This window comes from Chlorocebus sabaeus, chromosome 27 (assembly GCF_047675955.1).
Source record: "Chlorocebus sabaeus isolate Y175 chromosome 27, mChlSab1.0.hap1, whole genome shotgun sequence".
NCBI lineage: Eukaryota > Metazoa > Chordata > Mammalia > Primates > Cercopithecidae > Chlorocebus > Chlorocebus sabaeus.
The window spans coordinates 3,758,338-3,780,847 of record NC_132930.1 but is presented as its reverse complement, the minus strand read 5'-3'; the positions used below and the strand labels follow the sequence as shown (position 1 = coordinate 3,780,847).

The following is a 22,510-nucleotide window of genomic DNA, read 5'->3' as shown; positions in this document are numbered from 1 at the left end:
TCATTGCCTGGGGGAAAATGTATGTGATGAAGTCTGAGATGGAGGAGAACCAGACCAAGTAGGGAGTTTGGATTTTAAGTATGATGTATAGCCATTGGAAAGCATGTAGGGTATAGATAAATGTAGGAATAAGGCAAGCCTAAAAGCAGTAAGGTCAGTTGGGAACTAACACAGAAGTCCAGATGAGAGTGTAAGGGCCTTGGAGAAGGGAGAAAAATAGGATGGAGAGAAGTGAACAGATTTACTATATGCCTTGTTATTACAGCCCATACTTGTTAATGAAATTGGATTTGTTGAGTAAAGATCATCATAACTAGCATCTATCTTTCTGACTTGAGTAAATATGTGGAGGTTGCTACTGTTTGCTGAGGTTGAACATAAATGAGTGAATTTGGAAGAGGGTAGATATGCTTCAGATATATATCAGCAATTCCCAACCTTTTTGGCACCAGGGACTGGTTTCATGAAAGATAATTTTCCCACAGGAAACAGGGGTGGGCATGATTTCAGTAATAAACTATTCCACCTCCAATCATCAGGCATTAGTTAGATTCTCATAAGAAGCACGCAACCTAGAGCCCTTGTATGCACAGTTCACAATAGGGTTCGGCTTTTATGAGAATCTAATGCTGCTGGTGATCTGACAGGAGGTGGAGCTCAGGCAGTAATGCTTGCTTGCCTGCTGCTCACTTCCTGCTGTGTCGCCCACTTCCTAACAGGCCTTGGACCAGTACTGGTCCTAACCAGCCTGAGGGTTGGGGACCCCTGGTCTACATAATACTTAATTTTATGTATTCCTAGGGCTTCAACTTTGATCATTATGCTAACGTTTACCAATTCTATCTCTTCCAACTACTAAATATCACTGCATGTGTGTCCCTGAGAAGCCTGAAACTCAAGGAATCCAAAATTAAATTGCCCTTCACATGCTCCTTCTCCTCCTACTTGCCATTGTCAGCTAATGCCCCCATTATCTATCAAGGCACCAAAGAATCCAAAACTGAATCAGTTCATTTAAACTTCGAAATAGCTTTAGAAACCCTCACTTCTTCTCTGTCTCATCTGCTTATTCTTCATTAGCTATCTTTATTTAAGAAAATGTAGTGACTCCCTGCTATATCCCGAACAGTTTTAGTACTGGGAAGTACTGCAGTCAATAAAACAAGTCTCACCTCTACAGAGCATATATCTGGGTATTCACCCTGAGGAAGAAGGAATTATATAGAAAACATTGAGCAGCATAAAAATCATTTTATTGCTGTAGTTTTCATGATCGTCTTTAGAAAAGTATTTCTTCAATTAATTACATATGGAATTAGTATGTCTTTTACTTGCTGCATGTTAACAAGTGCCAATTACAACTTTCTTCCTAAAATTCATTGGCCAAAATTTTTTGTGACATTGAATCCAGTCCCCTTACTTAACTTTTATTCTAAGCATCATAAATCATTTTATTTTATATTAATTTATTCTTTCTCTGTTGCTTTTTCTTTATGTAGATGCATGTTCTTACCCATACCATTTAATTATTATTCTAGTTCCTTTATAAGTAAGATCCCCTGCCTACCTCATCTTCTTTAGCTTCTTTCAAAATTTTTCTCTTTGCCTTTTCTTTTATTCAATTTGAATAAGGTAGGCCTAGGTATAGATATTTTGTAATTAATTCTGTTTGGTGTTCTTTGCACTTCCTGGATCTCTGGTTTCATGTTTGACATTAATTTGGGGGAAGTTTTTCACCATTATACTTTAAACATTTCTTCTTCTCTGTGCTCTTTTTCTTCTACATTTGGAATTCCAATTACATATATATTTTATCTTTTGAAACTGCCCCACAGATCTTGGGTGTTCTCTCCTAGTGTGTGAGTGTGTGTGTGTGTGTCTGATGTTATGTATGAGTGTGTATTTCATCCTTTTGTTTTGGAATTTAAGTTTGGGAAGTTTCTTATGACCTTTCTTCAAGCTCACTAAATCTTTCCTGAACTGTTCATTCTACTGATGATTCCATCAGAAGGCATAATTCATTTCTTTTATTGTGGTTTTCATGTATAACATTTCCTTTTTATTCTTAGAGTTTCCATCTTTCTGATTATAATATCCATCTGTTGCTGCCTGCTGTCTACTTTTTCCTTGGGAACCCTTAACACATTAACCATAGATATTTTAAATGTGCAGTCCAATAATTCAAGCATCTGTGTCATAATTGAGTCTGGTTCTGCTTATTGCTTTCTCTTGTCATACTGTGTGTGTGTGTGTGTGTGTGTGTGTGTGTGTGTGTTTTCTTGTCTTTCTCGGGCTTTGTGACTTTTTTGTTGAAAGCCAGATATGTATGATCAGATAATAGGATCTGAAATAAATAGACATTTATCTGAATATGGCTAAGAGTTTTGTTATGTTTAATGTTTGCAGTAGTTGTAGGTGCCAGAGACTTCAACTTCCTATAGTATGCTTGTTTTTACCTCTCCTGTTGTCTTTCAGGATTCCTAAGTACTCCTTCTCAAAGGGAGTCTACAATTTGGAGCTTTTTAGCTATATTGCAATGCTATTACAGGGAAGCCTTCTTTCTCTAGGGGTAACATTTGGGGAAGAGGAAATATCCCATAATCTTACCATTAAATATCAGGCTTTTAGAAGGCTGGTATACTGGACTGTGACCTTCACAAGTGTTTCTTAACTTTTTTTCTCCTCAGTTGATGCAGAAAGTCTAGAGGGGGCTAGAGTATGAAGAATGCCCTGTCTCCAGGGAGTTAATTCTCTAATAAGACCCTTTCTACTGAAGTGTAGGTATTTATTATGAAGAATGATCATGTATATTTCATAGTGATTAGTCTTCTCTTACCCTTACCAGAGCCAGGAGGGGATCTTTCTTAGTTCTTCAACCTAAGAGGTGAATGGGGTTCCTACAGGTAAAACCCAAGAGAGTGTGGGGATCTCATCAGACTGTAGTTCCTGTGAGTTTCTTTCATTCATGCTAGTCTACACTCAGCCTCCAGCAACTCACCAAAATTACCATTTCGTGTTTCTGCCAATTTATGGCCCAAGGGTCTTCTGCTCCAGGTAAGCAGGATTTTTACTGTGATTCTCTCGATTCACATGTTCTCCCAGATTTGGAGGTGATGATTTGCCCTGCAATTTCAGTTATCTGATGGAGTCAAGAAAAGTCATTGCTTTTCCATTTCTTCAGCTCTTTTTCTTATTGTAAGGGCAACAGAGATGACTTCCAAACTATTTACACTTTAGAACTAAAATCAGAAGTCAAGAAGATTCATAACAGAACCTTACTGAATGCTATTAAAGATTACATTGACAACAAAAGATTCAGAGTAATTAAAAATGAGTGACAAGGCAGACTCCAGAGAAAGTGATCCTTTTGGCTCTGCCTCTCACAATTCAAAAATCCTAGCTAAACCAGAACTGTTTTTTTAACGTAGATAAATTGAGATACAGGAGAAGATTGCTTCAAGATCCAAATGGCAAAATTCACACTGTCAACATTTATTGCTTTACCTTAACTTTCTGCTCACCTTTCTTCCCTTATTCCTCTTGCTTCTTTCTTATGGCCAGAATGGACTGGCATTTCTAGATGTGACCTGATTGTATTTTATGTTTCCTATCTCAGTTGAACAGCATCAATATCTTCAATTCTCAAGCTTCAGATTAGAGAACCATCTTCATCTCGTGTTCATAACCTCACTCAAAATTTTCCACCAAGTTCCTTTGTTATAATTTGACTCCATTTTTGATGTTTGGCCTCTGTATGTCCAAATCCCTTTTCTCCTCTTGTCCCACAGCTGGAAAAGCCAATAAGGAAGCCCTCACTCTTCCTCCCTTGCCACTGGCAGGAAGTTGTTTAAACCACACACATAGAAACTCTTACTATAGGCTGCCCTTAATGACAATAAAAACAAAGCCCTTCCTTTTGCTCAAGCTTTTGTGCCTATCCTGCTGTCACTGATAGTCCCATTATGTGAGCTTTTCATACCCTCTTGATATATGCATGCTGTCATCAGTCTAGGCATATGAACCAATTTTGTTGTGACGGGAGCGAGCAACCACCAAATACCTTTCCTTTTTAGCTTTTCAAATCTTTCTCCCATCTGATATCTCCTCTTGGGTCCTTGAAGGCAAAACTCTTTAATGCTCCAATTCCTCTGCTCCCATTGTCCCTTGAACACAATTCAGTGAGACTTTCATCTCATCTCCCCACAGAATCTCTTCTTGCCAATGTCAGCAAAATTCTTCAGATTGTATGGGATTCCAAGGTCAATTTTTGGAATTCCTGTTTGAATTATCAGCAGCATTTGATTCAGTTAATTACTCTCCCCAGTTTGAAATATTTTTCTTTCCTGCTGGCTTCTAAGACAGCCTAATTTATTAGTGTTCCCCTACCTCACTGGTGCTTCTTCTCAGTCTCTTTTAATTGTTCCTCTCCATCTTCCTAACTTCTTAATGTTGGAATGCTCTAAGTTTTAGTCCTTAGATATCTCCTCTTCTCTGTCAACATCAATCCCTTGGTGATATCATTTATGAATTGAGAACTGCCAAATTTGTCTCAGGAGTGACCTCTCTCCTAAACTCCAGAGTTGTAGGATTGAAATTCCTACTTACTATCCCTACTTAGAGGCCCTAATATTCATTTCAGATTTAACTGTTCAAAACTGAACTCCTGATATTCTTCTCCCCCATTTTCTCTACCTGCAACTTGTCCTTCTCACTTAATAGCCACTTCATCTCTTTATTTCTCATATGTCACATCAAATTATCGGAGAATCCTGTTGTCTCTATCTTCAGAATGTCTCCAGACACTAACACATTCTCAATACATTCACTGCTACCACACTGGACCAACTACTGGATTATTACAATACTCTCCTAACCTCTCTCTCTCTTTCTACCCCTGACACCCATAGTCTATCAACACAGCAGTCAGAGTGACTCTATTATAACTTAAAGCATGTTGTGTCTCTCCACTGCTCAAAACTTTCCAATGGTTTTCTATTGCAATTAGACAAAAGCCAAAGTTCTTACAAGAACCTACAAAGTTCTCAATAATCTGGCATCCCAAGGTCAATATGACCAAATTCTCTACTATTCCTCCCATTTCTTCCTCCATCCAACTGCACTGACCCCCTTGTCTTTCCTGGGACATGCAAGACACACTTCCAGGCTTCAGTATTTCCACTGGCATTATCCTCTGCCAGGAATAACCTTCCCTCAGACAACTGCAAGTGTTGAATCCTCATTTCCTCTAAATGTGTCTAAAGCATTTTGCTTTCTCAGTAAAGCTTTCCCAAATCATCTTATTTAACCTTTTCTTCTACTAGGTACTTCCTATTCGTCTCTCTTTTTTTTTCTCCAAAGTATTTGAGACTCTCTGACATGCATATATTATTATTTAATTAATGTGTTTGCTTTTTGTCTCACACTAATAGAATACAACATCTCCAAGAATAAACATGTTTCAATTTTCTGTTTTGTTTTCTGCTGTATCCATAATACCTAGTATAATACCTGATTTGTAGGAAACACTCAGCAAATTTTTGTTCCATTACTGAATCTTTTTCTTTCTTCCAATTCTCATTGCCAGTGTTTTTTGATTTAGGCCTTCATCAACTCTTTCTCAGCTTCTTGTAACTATCTTCTAACTTGTTTCCCTGTGTTAAGTTTCCAACTCCTAAAACTCATCATTTTCTAAAGGGATTTTCTAAAGTATATCTTTGCTCATACTTCTGTGCTCAAAAATCTTCACTGAGGCCAGGCACAGTGGCTCACGCCTGTAATCCCAGCACTTTGAGAGGCTGAGGAGGGCGGATCACTAAATGCCAGTAGCTCAAGACCAGTCTGGCCAACATTGGCGAAAACCCGTCTCTACCAAAAATACAAAAATTAGCTGGGCATGGTGGCATATGCTTGTAATCCCAGCAACTCAGGAGGTTAAGGCAGGAGAATCACTTGAATCCGGGAGGTGGAGGTTGCAGCGAGGCAAGATTGTGCCACCACGCTCCGTCCTGAGTGACAGAAGGAGACTCCATCTCAAGAAAAAAAAAAAAAAAAAAAAAAAAAAAAAAAAAAAAAAAATTCATTGACTCTCACTATCAAATATCAAAGATAGATTTTTCTAAATATCAGAGTGCTTGTTCTTCAACCTATAGTTTCCAAGGTCTTATCCGAAACTTTGCTAATACAAATCTATATTACGAGGTCATTGTACCCAAAATGTTTTAAAATAAATAAAACATGATTAAAGGCACAACTCATTTCAAGGGTCACAAAGCCAGAAGTCTTAGGAAAGCCTGCCAGTTAATTCAGAAATCTGGCCTTAATTTACCTTTCCAGTCTTCACTCTCTCTCTTTCATTTTATCCACTCAATGCATGAGAAAGTGTAGACAGCTAACTAATGTGTGACCTTAGATTATAGAAATAAATTATTACATATGGGAAAGTATATGAGTTGGTTAAGAGAAACTATAAGAAAGAGAAGATTTTTTTTTTTTCTGGGGATGAAAAGTCATCTATGATTTTTAAAATTTAATCTGTTGAATTAAATGGCTAACTCTAAAGGGATAACTAGGTGAAAAACATTCCACTTAGTGAAAAAGCATGTTCTCATTACAAATTTTGGTTATGGTCAATATTGAAGATTGGTTAAACCAACTTAATTTAAAACTATATTAAAAAATTTCTTTAATGAGAGACTTTTCTTATTTGGTATAATACATTACTCTTGAACATCAATCACTATATAATTGAATTGTAAATTGCAAAAAGTTCCGGTGACAAAGTATATTATCAGTTTTCATCCATTTCTTCCATTGTTGAAAATTGGTTGTTAACATAAATGTAAAGCTTAATTTCAAGACAGGAAAATATATGTATTTCTAAATTTGAAGGGTTCGATAATAAATAGAAAAACATTTAATAAGGGATCCATAACCAGATAATACTAGATGACATTAGTAGTTGTAAACATGAGGGCTTAAATTTTTCATTTTATAAATAGAATTATTAAAGTTATAACATAATATTATTATGAAGTATAAAGGTAAGCTATTCATCAAAACTCTCAAGGCACTTCTAATGGACTGAGTATATTTGATTTCTCCTAGAAAATGCTGTTTACTTCCCTCTATATCAAATACTATTTTACTACAAGAAATGTTTTGCTTCCTCAACGGCCTCTGCTTTGTTCCTATTGTGTGTGATTTCATTATTTTGTATATTTAAATTTTAATCTCATTCCTAAAAGGTCATTTATTTCCCCTTTATTATTCTCTCTGTAAAATGAGTACTCCCTCAGCACATGAATCACTGGTTTTACTTATAATATGATGACCCAACCAGTCCGACTTCCTCTAAGAATGCTTTAAAAAAATTATTTGCCTATGATATCCACCTAGCCTTCATATTTGAACTCTACTAAGCCAGAATCCCTGGAAAAGACTATTCCATATAACATGTGCCTCTATGATATCTGACCAAAGATGATTAAGAAACCCACAAACCGGCCTGGCACGGTGGCTCACGCCTGTAATCCCAGCACTTTGGAAGGCCAAGGCAGGCGGATCACGAGGTCAGGAGATGGAGACCATCCTGGCTCACAGGGTGAAACTCCGTCTCTACTAAAAATACAAAAAATTAGCCGGGCGTGGTGGCTGGCGCCTGTAGTCCCAGCTACTCCGGAGGCTGAGGCAGGAGAATGGTGTGAACCCAGGAGGTGGAGCTTGCAGTGAGCCGAGATCGCGCCACTGCACTCCAGCCTGGACGACAGAGCGAGACTCACTCTCAAAAAAAAAAAAAAAAGAAAAAGAAAAAGAAAAAAAGAAAAAGAAAAAAAGAAAAAACAAACCCACAAACTATTGGCCTGAGACTATTCTACCCACAGATTAGGCCACCCGTTAAATTTGGAATTTGGAATTTAAGTACAGGTACTGACAGACTGAGACACAGTTTAGCAAAACTGTAAGAAAAGCACACAAAGCAAGCACATGTACGTGAAAATGAAGTAAGAGAAATTAGAGAGAAGCCCTCCAGAACCAGGTGGTGGTCACCTGAAGCTACTCCAATTCTTGATTGTCTAAGGAGAAGTATTTCAGCTTTTGTGGATTTCTATGGGATTTTTGTATCTTTTCTCTGTGGTTAAGCTTGATTGGATTTCTGTTTCTGATCAACAAAAGAAAGGATGTCAAAGTCTAAAAATTGTGTATTCAATTATTCTGCTGTGTTTGTATGTACAATTTGTGTTAATTTTCCTGATTTATGTTTTTGTATGTTTTGTAATTTTTTGTATTTTTCAAAAATACCATTCATTATATTTAATTAAGGTGAATAGAAATATTAAACAATACAATGAATGTAATCAGTAATCATTTTGCTGTTTTCCATTTTTTTTATTTTGGTTTTATTTTTAGGTATTTTTGGTTGTTTTTCCTTAAAAGAACATCCTATGGTATTATTTGATGCATTAAATATTAATTTTAAGAAAAAAGTCAGAATTTCTCCTTAACTTGGAATTGAAGGGTTTGATTCATATGCCAAATTCTCTATGGTTTATTTATCTCTTAATTAATCTATGGCTGGAAGTAGCCTAATTGCAAAGCCTACATCACAATTAACAAGCACCAAGTGATAGACGTAATAATTGAAAACACAGGACAGTTGACCCTTGAACAACTTGGATTTGAACTGCACAGGTCCACTTACACTCAGATTTTTTCAACCAAACAAAGATTGTGAATAAAATACACATGTATGTAAAACCTGTGTATAGCAGAGGGTCATCTTTTCATATATGTGGGTTCTGCAGGGCCTACTGTGAATGTGGGCATGCACAAATTTTGGTATTTGCAGGAGTTCTAGAACTAATTCCTATCAGATACTGAGGGATGACTGTACACAGAAAAAGAATAAATATTACTCAATAACCAAGCCCTGAAGTGAAACTTTTCTTGACATCTTGAATGCTTGAACAACCCCTCTTGAAGCAAGAATATTCCCAATTAGTCTGATTTCTTTTAAAATTATTATTTTAACAACTTGACTAGAAATATAATCTCACATCCAGCAAGTTCATATAAAGAAGCAGAAGGTAAAATATAGGGTAATCAAAGCAAGTGTCTACATGGTGCTAAATATCTGGATATTTAAAGTTGAGTAAAAAGGCATCTAATAAGGCCCGGTGCAGTGGCTCATGCCTGTAATTCCAGCATTTTGGGAGGCCGAGGCAGGCAGACCACTTAAGGCCAGGAGTTTGAGACCAGCTTGGCCAACACAGCAAAACCCTGTCTCTACTAAAAAAGAAAATACAAAAATTAGCCGGGTGTGGTGACACGTGCCTCTAATTCCAGCTACTCTGGAGGCTGAGGCAGGCGAGTTGGTTGAACCTGGGAGATGGAAGTTGCAACGAGCCAAAATCGTGCCACTACACTCCAGCATGGGTGACAGAGTGAGACTCTGTCTAAAAAAAAAAAAAAAAAAAAAGCGTCTAATTAAATAATCAACAATGACATTTTCTATTCAGAGTGCTATATAAAATAAATTTCCATGTGTGCAAATTTAAAAAAATAATTACTAAAAACGTTTTGACAGCTCTGCTGTTTTGCTCATTTACTCATATGTATGTTGTTTCGACTATCACTCAAAGAAAGTGGTTCTCAACATGTAGTCACCGGACCAGCTGAATTAGTATCACCCAGGAACTAGGTAGGAATTAAAATTCTTGTTCTCTACCCAAAACTTACTAACTCTATCCCAAATGTAGAAACTATGGGTGGAGTTCAGGAATTTGTTGTTGTTGTTGTGTGTTGTTTTTCTTTTTCTTTTTTTCTTTTTTTCTTTTTCTTTTTTTTTTTTTTTTTGAGACAGAGTCTCGTTCCGTCGCCCAGGCTGGAGTGCAGTGGCACCATCTCGGCTCACTGCAAGCTCTGCCTCCTGGGTTCCCGCCATTCTCCTGCCTTGGCCTCCCCAGTAGCTGGGACTACAAGCACCTGCCACCACGCCTGGCTAATTTTTTCGTAGTTTTAGTAGAGATGAGGTTTCACCGTGTTACCCAGAATGGTCTTGATCTCCTGCCTGGTGATCCGCCTGCTTAGGCCTCCCAAAGCGCTGGGATTATAGGTGGGAGCCACCGCGCCCGGCCGAGTTCAGGAATTTTTAACAAACCTTCCAGTGATTATAATGCAGCTAACCTTTGAAGAATATTGCTCTAGCAGAAAGATTGCTAAGTAATGCATATTGTGCCAAGAGGTAGAAAATCTAGTAACTTACAATGTCATACTAAAAGATGGCATCACCATCCCATCACCCCAAAAGTTATTTATTTGAAGTTCATATGATGTGAACATCTTTCTAAATTGGATGCGTCTTCAATGCACAATTCAAAAGGTTGCCCTACACACCATATCTATGTGATTGACTTCCTCTGCAGATGTGGATGGTAGAGTCAGGATGAAAAAACACTGTGCATCTTCTGCAAGTAGCACTTTGTGAGCTCCATTTTTCTCCTATATGCATATGCATGAGGCAGAGTACAGCACTAAAACAACAACAACACTGTAAGAAACAGAAAATGTGTGTTAACAGCTTATTTTTATTTCAAAATCTCTAATTTTGAATACACACATATTAATTTGTGTTCAAATCTTCTCTTAAGTATGCATGCTGTGTGTGGTCATAATATATGGCTTTACTGAAAATTATTTTCTTTCTTTTATAAACATTTGATAAGATCAGTAAAAAAATGTTTCTAGTGGCGCTTTATTCTCTTCCAGGGGGTATTTTTTAAACACAATCTTAACTTGAGGGAGTGGCTATTTGAGCACATTACAAACATCTAGTATACAAACCAGCCTTGAAATTTCTACTTTCTCTCAATAACAGTTTGGTAGGGACAGGATTTGGCTGCAGTATCCAGCACTCCATATGTTTGATTTAGAATATTTTCCATGTTGTCACTATTTTTTCACAGATGCACAGATGAAAGGCAAAGTAGATTAAGCTGCCATAAAATACTAAACTGTATTTTACAACAACTGCATGATGACTACCAATGAATCCCTACTGAAGACTCTCATGGGCAGGTTTTTTGTTTGTTTGTTTGTTTGTTGCCTTTATATGTAGGTGGCAAAGAAACAAAGGGCTGGAAGCATCTCAAAGAAGTAATTCAGTGTCTTATCCTGTCTCTAATAAAGCCTAGATTTAGATCCACTCAAAAAGAATGTAAATTTATCCTTTTGCTTTGAAGTGCACAAAAAGTAAAACTTGAAAACATTCCAGTTTAAAAGTCTTTAATTTGCTTTAACACCTATTGATTACCTATGCCAAATACATACATACATACATACAAAAAAAATAAGTCATGGTGCCTGCCCTTAAAATTTTCATAGTGGCCCCAAAGCATACTTAGGTAAAAACAATAAATGTCAAACACTTTATTCATTAAGGAGTACTTCACAACATTCCTGTGAGACAGTTATTAGTACTATCCTCATTTACAGAAGAGGAAATCAGTTTTTCCAAAGACACATAACTAAGTGTACAGAGTTAAGATTAACATCAAAGTAATTCTAAAGCCCATGTTCTCATTCCACTACACCATGCTTCTATTTAACTGATGCTGTGTCTGTTCCTGATAGTCACAGAGGGTCTTTGAGCAGAGATTTGGTGCTGCACACTAAAATGAGATAGAAACAAGTCTAAGGTGTGTCTTCCTCTCCAAAGATGACTTCTGGAGGAAAAGCGTCTAACATATTTGCAGAAAATGTATGCAGTTTTATAATCTAGTCCAGTAAAAGCATAATCCAATCCATCTAAAGCATAATCTAATCCAGTCTACCTCCTGAACTCAATGCAGACATTGCTAATCAACCCCAGAACATTTGAATGTAGCCCCAGGTACTTTCTTCACAAAGAGCTGAGAGTGGCCATTACCAAATCTTTAGAGTTAACATATCAAATGAAAAGTGTTTGTTATGTTTCCTCTATTGTAAACCTCATTTCCCCAGGAGTAAAGTAATACTGAGTATACTATAAATCCTTAATGAAACATTTGGTACTATAAAAATATCAAGTTACATGGCATGTAGAATTTATTCTCAATTAACCAGCTTTATTTGCTGTAGAAGAAAATGATAACAGTTTCATAAAATGTATTATTCATATCAATTTCTAATTATGAGGGGTTTTTTTTTCCTGATTTTAGTAACTCTCTTCTTTTTTGTACTAGTGTAATTAATTTTAACAGGGGATTAAAGTGTAAATTAGGCCACATCAGATTGAGTCACAAGTGGTAGGTTTTCAAGTAGAGGTGTTGTGTATACCTTACTCAATTTAGAAGTTTTAGTCTAAAACTGCTTATTTGGGCCAGGCACGGTGGCTCACACCTGTAATCCTAACACTTTGGGAGGCCGAAGTGGGTGGATCACTTGAGGTCCAGAGTTCAAGACCAGGCTGGCCATCATGGTGAAATCCCATCTCTACTAAAAAATATAAAAATTAGCTGGGCTTGGTGGTGGGTGCCTGCAATCCCAGCTACTCGCGAGGCTGAGGCAGGGACAATTGTTTGAACCTAGGAGGCAGAAGTTGCATGAGCCAAGATAACGCCATTGTACTCCGGGCTGGGGTACACAGAGAGACTCCATTTTGGGGAAAAAATACATAAATAAAATAAAACTGTTTATTTGGAGGTAAACGCCCGTGAAAAGGGGTGTGAATTCAATAAAAAGTAACCAAATGCAAGAAATGCCATATTTTAAATGAAATTATCCTAGCTTGCAGTCTTCAGCCACTAAGATGACAGAATGTCTAAGCATTTGGAGAACTCCATCCTTTCTCCTTAAGATTTTATAAGAATATTGAGGCCTACTCAATATTTTTCAGGAACATGGGAGACAGCATAGAGTATGTAGCTGCCTAATGTTGATTCATAAATCCTGAATGAGCCGTGTTCTTTCTGGTGAACCACAGAGATGCTCCTAAAGCTTTAATCCAGTATTATTCAATAAGAACCTTCATCACTGCTCTCACAGCCACAGTGTCCATGAACCAACTTTCATAGGTATTTTGTAGCCTTCCCCCATTGAACTCTTGTCACACTGCAGGAGATGGAGAATAGATTTCTGACATCTCTCAGTTCTCACAGTGTGAGAGAATTTTTCACACTTTTTCCCAGATCAGGCTATCCCCACCCTGCTCTCTCTGCTTCTAACTCTCAAGAGCAGTGCTATCCAATCCAGTGGCCATTAGCTCCATATAGCTATTGAGCACCATGAAAATGTGGCCAGTCTGAATTAGGTATTCTATAGATATAAAAATCATACTGTGTGTCAAATATTTCATATGAAAGGAAGAACTTAAAGTACTTAAATTAACAATTTTTACACTGACTACGTATTGAAAGAATATTTTAGATATATTAAGTTAACTAAAATATATTATTAAGATTATTTTCACTCCTTTTACTTTAAAAAATATAGCTATAAAATAAAACTACAAGTGTGGCTCACATTATATTTTATTGGACAATGCTGCTCACGGACAATTTCAGATAAGCTTTTTGATGAGCCTGTCTTCATAAATAATGCCTACATTGTTACCTATTTTAAGGTGAACCCCCCAAACAAAGAGATTCAATTATTATATATTCGCCGATTCTCAAGAGAGCCTAGAGAGATAAAAATTATGGCTATCTTGGAAAAGGCAAAGAGAAAGACATTTCTCTTTGTTTTTCTTCCAAAACATCTAGTGAGAAAAATACACAGTAAATTTCTTAGTTAGAAATATCTCAGAACTATCAACACTGCTCTGAGATTAAAACATGGACACAAGGTAAGAAAAGCTAACTTCTCTTATGTTACAATAAATTATGTGGCATACTGTTTCTGGTTACTCTGGGTTTCTGTTTCCATGTCTCAAGCATAGAGCCGGCCACTTAATCTTCTTCCATCTAGACCCCACCTACCATGGAAATCATCACCTTGTTTTCCATGTCTTTGCAAAGAAAAATGATCAGACTGTGGCAGACAAAGTCAGGTTCCACCAAAAGTTTTAACCTTCTATCCTTATAGAAAATTTAATTTTCTATCTTGACACAGTTGGCCATGCCACATCTAGATACACTGTGTAGACAGATTATTGCAAAGCAGAATTATCAGACCATCAGCCACCGTCAAGTTATTTTCTTCATTCAGTAAATGTTTCCTTCAGTTTCACTTACTTTTTTATTCTCCTTCTCATAGAACATGGCTCTCTTTATATCTGACTCTATTAGTATCATTTCAATCAAGTGATTTGCACGTCTCTGGCTCTACCTTCGGTGCCCTCTTGGGTTTCATAAAAAGGCATGGCTTATGTGACTTGGGTGGTAAAAAACACAGTGTTCTGATCCAGTGCCCAAGTTAAATAATATAGAAAATTACTCTTTCTTGAAGGTGGATGCTTTTCTTCAGAACTAAATTTGATGATAATTTTAATTGCTACTAATATAAAGTCAACACTCATTTTAGATAAAACAATAGACATGGCTTTTCATTGAAATTTAAAATGCTTGGAAAGTCTTATATTAATTGATGTCTATAGTCTTCTAACTCATGCCTGAAAACTGTGCCAAAATCTAGTGTCCTATCTGCATTTCATAAGATGTGGGTAAAGGTCTTGATTTTGCTTTCTTTTTAGTGCTTGATTTTCCAGAAAACATTACATTTCTAAACTGATATATTGAAAATGATACTAAAATTGACATGATTCAGCTGCAATTAAGCAAAGTAAGACACTATCCAAAAAATTCCTTCTCAGGAACATTATGAAAAATATATGAGTTTCCATTAAACTAAACTTTTTCTGGCAAGCATTTTCACTGGATAGTTCCATTAGCTTGTTTATTTATGTTTTATTTATCAACTCTAATGTACATATTATTCTAATGATGTTAGAGTTTTTTTTAGATATTGACATCTATGAAAATATTAAGTTAGGTGGTTATTAATATTTCATATTAAGAGAGGTGATAGAGGAGTGATCTTCAATTCCAGTATACGGTAACAGAATTTTAAAGGCACTGTATCACTATTGAGCTGTATTCGTGAATGGGGTTGGTTATACAAAACCTTTCTGAAAATAAATTTAAGAACCACTTTAGTGACTGGGTGGTTGGTGAAAAATCTTAATGAAAAGTAGTTTAAATCTATCCTCTATTGCCTTCACATTCCATAGCTGAGTTTTTAATTTCACAAAGATGAGAAAATACACTATGTTTAGTCCAAAAAAAAAAAAAAAAAAAATTAACCAGTGTTTTAATTCACTGGGTTGGTTGAATTGTCGTTTTATATGAAATAAATACAATAGAGTTTTTATTTAAGGCTTCTAAATATGGTATGCCAATAATGACCAACCCAATCTATTTGTTCTGCTCCAGTCCTCTGCTGAAATTATTTGCAATAAGACCACCAAGTCACCAATGCTGTCCTTATGTTGAATGCCAAATTTCATTGCTTTATTGATTTGATGTCATTGTTATATAAGATCTCATATAATATTTAGTAATTTAAAATCTCACCTTGCATTGCCCTTTGTGTAAATGTTTTTTCTTGGTTTTGCTTGTACTCTGAGGCTTTTCACACAGATTTCCTTATGTGGTTCCTGTCTTAATGTTTAAATGAAGGGATTTTATTGAAGAGATTATTTGCAGAAGTGTTGGAAGGGTTAAGATAACAAACTAGGGAAACAGCATGCAGCAACTCACAAAAGAAGCCATTACCACTCCTAGGCTTGAAGGGGATAGGGTACTCCTGAAACACATTGAGAACTGGATCCAGGCAAGAGGACCCAACTGGTGCATGCTTTAACTGAAGAAGGATTCAGCAACTTATAGAGAAAGAGTGATATGGCAGGGGGACAGGGAAGTGCTGGATAGAGAAAGGCAGGGTCCTTGGCAAGGGTTCTGCCCTCCGGCCTGTGCCGACGGACCTAGGTAAGGACAGGCACTCCAGTTTTCATGTCCAAATGTTGATTTTCTAAGACCATTCTGACCCACCACGCCTCCATCCTGTACCTATAAAAACCCTGAGACCCTAGCGCGCACATACACAAGCAGCTGGATGTCGAGAGGAACACACCGGCAAAAACCAGCAGAGGCCAGGAGGCCATCTACAGCCGGACTGTGTGGAGCTCAGTCGAGGGCGGTCAGAGGAGAGCCCCACTGGTAAGCGGCCTGACTTCAGGGGGGGACCATCCCCCTTCTGGCTCGCATCCATCTGCTGAAAGCTATCTGCATCATTCAATAAAACCAGCACTCGTTCTCCAAGCCCACATGTGATCCAATTTTTCCAGTACACTAGGACAAGAACCGCGGGATACAGAAAGCCCTCTGTTCTTAGGATAAGGCAGAGGGTCTAATTGAGCTGATTAACACAAGCCACTTACAAGTGGCAAAACTAAAAGAGCACACTGTAACGCCCGCCCGGTGGGGCTTCAGGAGCTGTATACATTCACCCCTGGACACTGCCTTGGGGTTGGAGACCATGACCATGACCTGCCCATCTGCATTCTCCCCCTAGGGATTTGAACAACAGGGCACGAGTCACACCCCTAGTCACAAGTCCTGCGAGGGGAATAAGGGAACTTTTCCTGTTTCAACAGTATCATAGTAGAATGGATGATGGAGAAGGAAATTTCCCAATCTCTCTCTGATTTCTCTGTAATGATCTCAATACCTCTTTTTTTTGTAAAACCTAAAAGGAAGCCAGCCAGAAAAGAGCTTGGATAAACAGTCTCTAAAGGTCAGCTCCCTGGGTACTAGTGCTGCGCAAAGATGTCAGAGAAGGTGTCTGAGGTGGGAGTGGAGGCAAACAGAAAATCAAGAATATATAGCAAAAAAAAAAAAAAAAAGACATCTATAGTATCTTTTTATTTTCAAAAGCCAGAAAACACCCACCCCTCCCCCCTGCACACACAAAATAGACTATTTAGCTCTCCTTAGACATAAAGTAATCCTACATTACAAACTATGAAGAAAAACTACTAACACTTTCTATTGCCACACTTTCCTAATCTAATAGGTAAAGAACAAAATTTCATTTTAAGAACCATTTTGGGTGCTGACGAGTTGATGGGTGCAGCACACCAACATGGCACAAGTATACATATGTAACAAACCTGCACGTTATGCACATGTACCCTAGAACTTAAAGTATAATAATAAAAAAAAAAGAACAAAAAAAAAAGAATCATTTTGTGGTATGGTTGGCCAATTGTATTTGATTTCTTCTATGTAAAGTGCTTACTGGTTTATTTTGTCCCCTTTTTAAAAGAACTGTTGACTTTCTTATGTATAAAAACATCTTATAACTAAATAAATAATCCATATGTCAATTATGTTGCAAAAACTCCATCCCATCACCGATTAGAGTGATCAACCGTCAGTAGTTTTGTATATTTCAGAATTTTTTTATCCATATGCAGCTATATATGTGTATACCTTTTCTATATAAGGGATGTATTTCCTTTATCATACATCTTAACTTACAAGCTATTCAGTATTTGCTTAATAAGCTTTTATTTTTTTTTTGTTTATAGTATATTTGCAGAGGTTATTTTTTAATCATCAATATATATTAACACTTTCATTTTAAAGACTGGTAACACTAAAATGTATGCATTTTTTTTTTTTTCCAGAAAGGATCTCACTCTATCACTTAGAGAGTGTGCAGTGGTGTGATTATAGATCACTTCAGACTCAAACTTTTGGCATCAAACATTCCTCCTGCCTTGGCCTCCCAAAGTGCTGGGATCAGAGGTGTAAGCTATCACGTGTGATCTGTATGTAATATTTCACTGAAACATGTTTCATACTTCTGATTGGTCATTTCTGGTACTTGATACTACAAGTAATGCTACATATTGTATATGTATCTTTTTAAATGTATACCAGTATATCTGTAGGAAATCATTGGGTTGAAGATTATGAGCAATTTCGGTCTTGACAGTTACTATCAAGTGGTTAATCAAAAGAAAAAGTGCCAATTTAATTCCATTAATGGTGAGCGAGCGCCTGTGTTAATCAAATATTTTAACTTTTGCCAACGTGAGAGGCAAAAAATGGAATGTCATTGTCATATTAATTTGATTGTCTTTGATTCTGAGTGAACTGGTTATACTTTGAATTCTACAGGGCATTTGCATTTCTTCTATAAATTGTCTATACATAATATTTGCTGGTTATATATATATATATATTTATGTGCAGGTATATGTGTTTGTATAAAATCTACTCTATTGATTTTAAGGTTATTTAAATTTCATAATTGTTGTTCACTTTATCTTTCTTGGGGTGAGAAAAGTAGACATATCCAAAGAATAGAATACAAACCATAAATGAAGCAAATGCATATATGGAGATTTAGAGATGTGACATTTTACACCAATAAGAGAAAAGATTGTTTTATTAAAGTGGTTTGGAATAACTGCTAGCAATCTGGAATAAATAAATCTGTATCTTCACACTTTTACCACAATAATTTTTAGACAGATCAAAATGGAACATGTAAAAATTAATGTCATAAGGAATAAATAAACGAGTGCATTTATTTATTATTTTAGTGTAGGAAATAACTTTTCTCATGGGACACACACCCCAGGAACTATAGAGAAAACTATTGTTAAAATTGCCTATACCAAAATTATTAAATGTAAGTACAGGAGAAAATCTTACAAAGAAGTACAAATGGCAAATAATAAGCGAAGAATATGTTTTTTGAAGATATAAAGGCATTAAAGATAACACATTAACAACACAACAACCCACTAAAAATGGATAGATTATATAAACAAGAAATATTATAAATTTACAAATTTATCATAATCAACAACATGCAATTTAAAATAAAAAATTAATATCATCTTTACCATAAACATTACCCAAACCAAAAGTATTTAGTAATATTAATCTGACATTTTCATACACTAGTGAAGGGAAAAAAATTGACTCAATCTCCTTAGAGAACAATTTGACAAAATAAAAATTCAAAGGCACAAATTATTTGATTTAGAAATTTTACTTCTGGGAATATATTCTTATATGTACATATATACAAAATATAAGTACTGGCATTTATTAACAGTGCTGTTGTCCATCAGCATATTGTTAAATGAAGAAAGTACAGCACTGAGGAATATGTAGGGAATGCTCCTGTTTGTGCTGACAATTGGGACTCAGGACCTAGACTGGGATAAAAACTTTTTATTGTGCATATGTTCAGTTGCTACCATTTGAATTTGTTCTTTTATTACTATCGATGCAAATAATAAGAGTATTACTATCTAATATCCTGGCACTTAATATCATAGTAACATTTCACAACTCTAGATAAACTAGATATCTAGTAATACTGAAATCTTAACCTACACTGCACTGTATTTCAGAGATTGACACGCAACGAACAATGAAAAATGGCAGACTGAAGCTTTTAGCAAAGGCTGTCTTTAACCCTAACTCTCAAAACTTATGACCCTTATAAACTGGGGTTTTTGGAGCGTGATCTGTTACCTTCTCTATTTCACTTAAACTCTCAGACACACACCAATTCAATCTAAGGCAGGTTTTCACTATTATCACATTACAACATCATGGCAGGAAGAGGCAGATATATGCAAAGAAAGACAAAGAAAGCAGACCCTAGGACGTTGAGAAGAACAAGTTAACTTCAAGAGTAAAGGAGAAATGAGAGATAAATTCAAATGGTGTTAGCCATTTAACACAAATTAACTTCATTCATTGGCTGATCTAGCCTGTTCAGTGTGGGATCTAATAAATAGATTTCTCCTTCGGGAGAAATAAGGAGGAAAATGTGAGGCTAAAGCCTTGAAATCTTCCTTTTCTCTAGAACCTACAAAGCTGACAATTCTCAAGTCTATACTACAAACTCAGTTCTATTCAGTAGCCTAGAGCTGTATTCTAACTCAACTAACTCTTTCAGTTTGGCTATCCCACCATTATCTCAAAATTAACTTGTCTAAATTGAACCTATAATTTTCTTCTAAACCTGTTCTTCTTACAATGATTATCCCTGTCCCTTCTGAAAGCATACCAGTTACCCAGGCACAATGTAAAATCGCCATAGTCTTCCTCCAAGTGGCCTTGTACTGAGGCAAGAGGGATCCCTGCATGGAGTCACACATTTAGAGGAGACTGAACATCTCTCTCTCTCTCTCTCTCTCTCTCTCTCTCACACACACACACACACACAGATACACACACACAATTATAAAGGGAGGCGTGAGCACCTCTGTCACTCTGGATCTGGCACTCAGCATTGGCACAAGGTGAACGGTAAAACCATTTTTTTTTCTCTTGACTAACTAGCACCCTTTAGAATCCATGAGAAAGGTTCTCACATCTCTTGTCTGATAATCTTGAAACAAAAGGGAACATTTCTTAATGATGAGAAGATGTGGGGATTGTGTCACTACTGACTTCACAGAGAGAACTTGCTTGGAGAGGTATGAAGATTCAGGCTGTGGATGTGCTTAGTTAAATGAAAAGATAAATTAATGAACTTACTAAATCCTTCTTCAGCAAGCGTGACTATAATAAATGTTTGCAATAATGAAATATCATTTCCCATTAGCAACAAGCATCCATTTTATTGTTCTCTTCATATCCCAATTTGCAGTTCCAGAGGTCCTCAATAATTAGTATTGTATTTCCAAAACTGCTCAATGGAGACTGTAGAACACTTAGCAATAATAAAAATTCGTATTGATTTGTATATGTAATAGTACATATATATTTGCATATATAGAGGTGTAGAGGAAACATATATGAAGCATGATACCAATTCTTTACATTAGCAACCAGATAGACAGTGAATGTCAAAACTGTACTTAAAATGATGATTTTTATTATAGTATTCTTATTGCATTTTAATTATAATATATAATTTGAATTATTTTGGAGGCAAAACTCTTCATAAAAGTATAATAAACAATTTTTACTTATATTTACAATTTTGTTGAAAATATACTAAATTATATATATTTTAAGTAAAATTACATTTTAGTTTTTAAGTCCTTAAATGATTGCTATTATGTAACAAATGCTGACCAAAACACTCAGACATGTACAATAATTATTAAATTGAGTTGTCTTTGATATTTTACCAACATCATCATATAATAATCACAGATTAACACTGTGGTTAATTTATTGTTATAAAGCTATATTTTTCAAGATAGGAGAATAGAGCATATTTTAGTTGAAAGGCTGATGGTTCTATTTATAACGTTTAAAGAATGTCTTTGACTCAGATACTGGCACCTTGAAATGTGTGGGACCAGCCTGGTCTTCTTTATCCACATCCAATCCCCGTCCTGATACTAACCCAAGTCCTACTACTCGAGTTCCTAAATTCTTCTTGAATCTTTCCCTTTATCTGCCATTTATTTATTCACATTCTCATGCATTTAACCTAGATGATTACAATAGTCTTCCCTGAACTGGTCTCATTTTCTCCATTCTAACTCATCAGATCAATTTATCACAATTCAGAAAAGCAATTTTTCTATATATGGAACAAGTTGATATAATCGTCTTGCTTTAAGTACATAAAAAGCACCCAATTATGAATAAAACCTGAACGTGTTATCACAACATTCAAGAACACTGCATGATTTTTATGCTTGGGCCCTTGTAATTTTCTCATATGCCTTATTCCTGGTCTTATATTCTAGGTCATTTTTAATTGACTATTTTTTAAAGTACTTTTAGGTTCACAGCCAAATTGAAAGGAAAGTACGCAGAGTTCCCCTATATTCCCTGCCTCCACACATAAACAGCCTCCCCGGATATCAACATCCTGCAGCAGAGTGGTATATTCGTTACAGTCAAGGTACATACATTGAAACATTATCTCCCAGAGCACATGGTTTATACTAGGGTTCACCCCGTGATGTGCATTCTGTATTTTTTAACTGTTCATAATGATGTATAAATGTATCATGTCAATATACTCACCATTACAGTATCACAGAGCAGTGGTCCACAAACTTTTTGGCACCAGGGATGGATTTTATAGAAGATAATTTTTCCATAGACCAGGTTGCAGTGGGGTGGCATGGGGATGATTCAAGCCCATTACATTTATTGTGCACTTTATTTCTATTATTATTACGTTGTAATATATAATAAAATAAGTATACAACTCACTATAATGTAGAATCCATGCGAGCCCTGAGCTTGTTTTCCTGCAACTGGACAGTCCCATCTGGAGGTGATCGGAGACAGTGACACATCATCAGGCATTGGATTCTCATGAGGAGCTCGAAACCCAGGTCCCTTGCAGTTCACAGTAGGGTTTATGCTCCTATGAGAATCTAATGCCACCATTAATCTGACAGGAGGCGGAGCTCAGGCAGTAATGTGAGTGATGGGGATCAGTTGTAAATACAGATGAAGCTTGGCTTGCTCACCTGCCATTCACCTCCTGCTATGTAGCCCTGGCCTGGTTCCAAAAAGCCAGGGACTAT

The 22,510-nt window shown here is 36.3% G+C and overlaps 1 pseudogene; it reads right to left on the bottom strand.

Annotated features, from left to right (window-relative positions):
• LOC140710515 (uncharacterized) overlaps window positions 1–22,286 on the bottom strand; it is a 51,706-nt pseudogene extending 29,420 nt beyond the window's left edge.
• Between the last annotated feature and the right edge of the window lie 224 nt (window positions 22,287–22,510).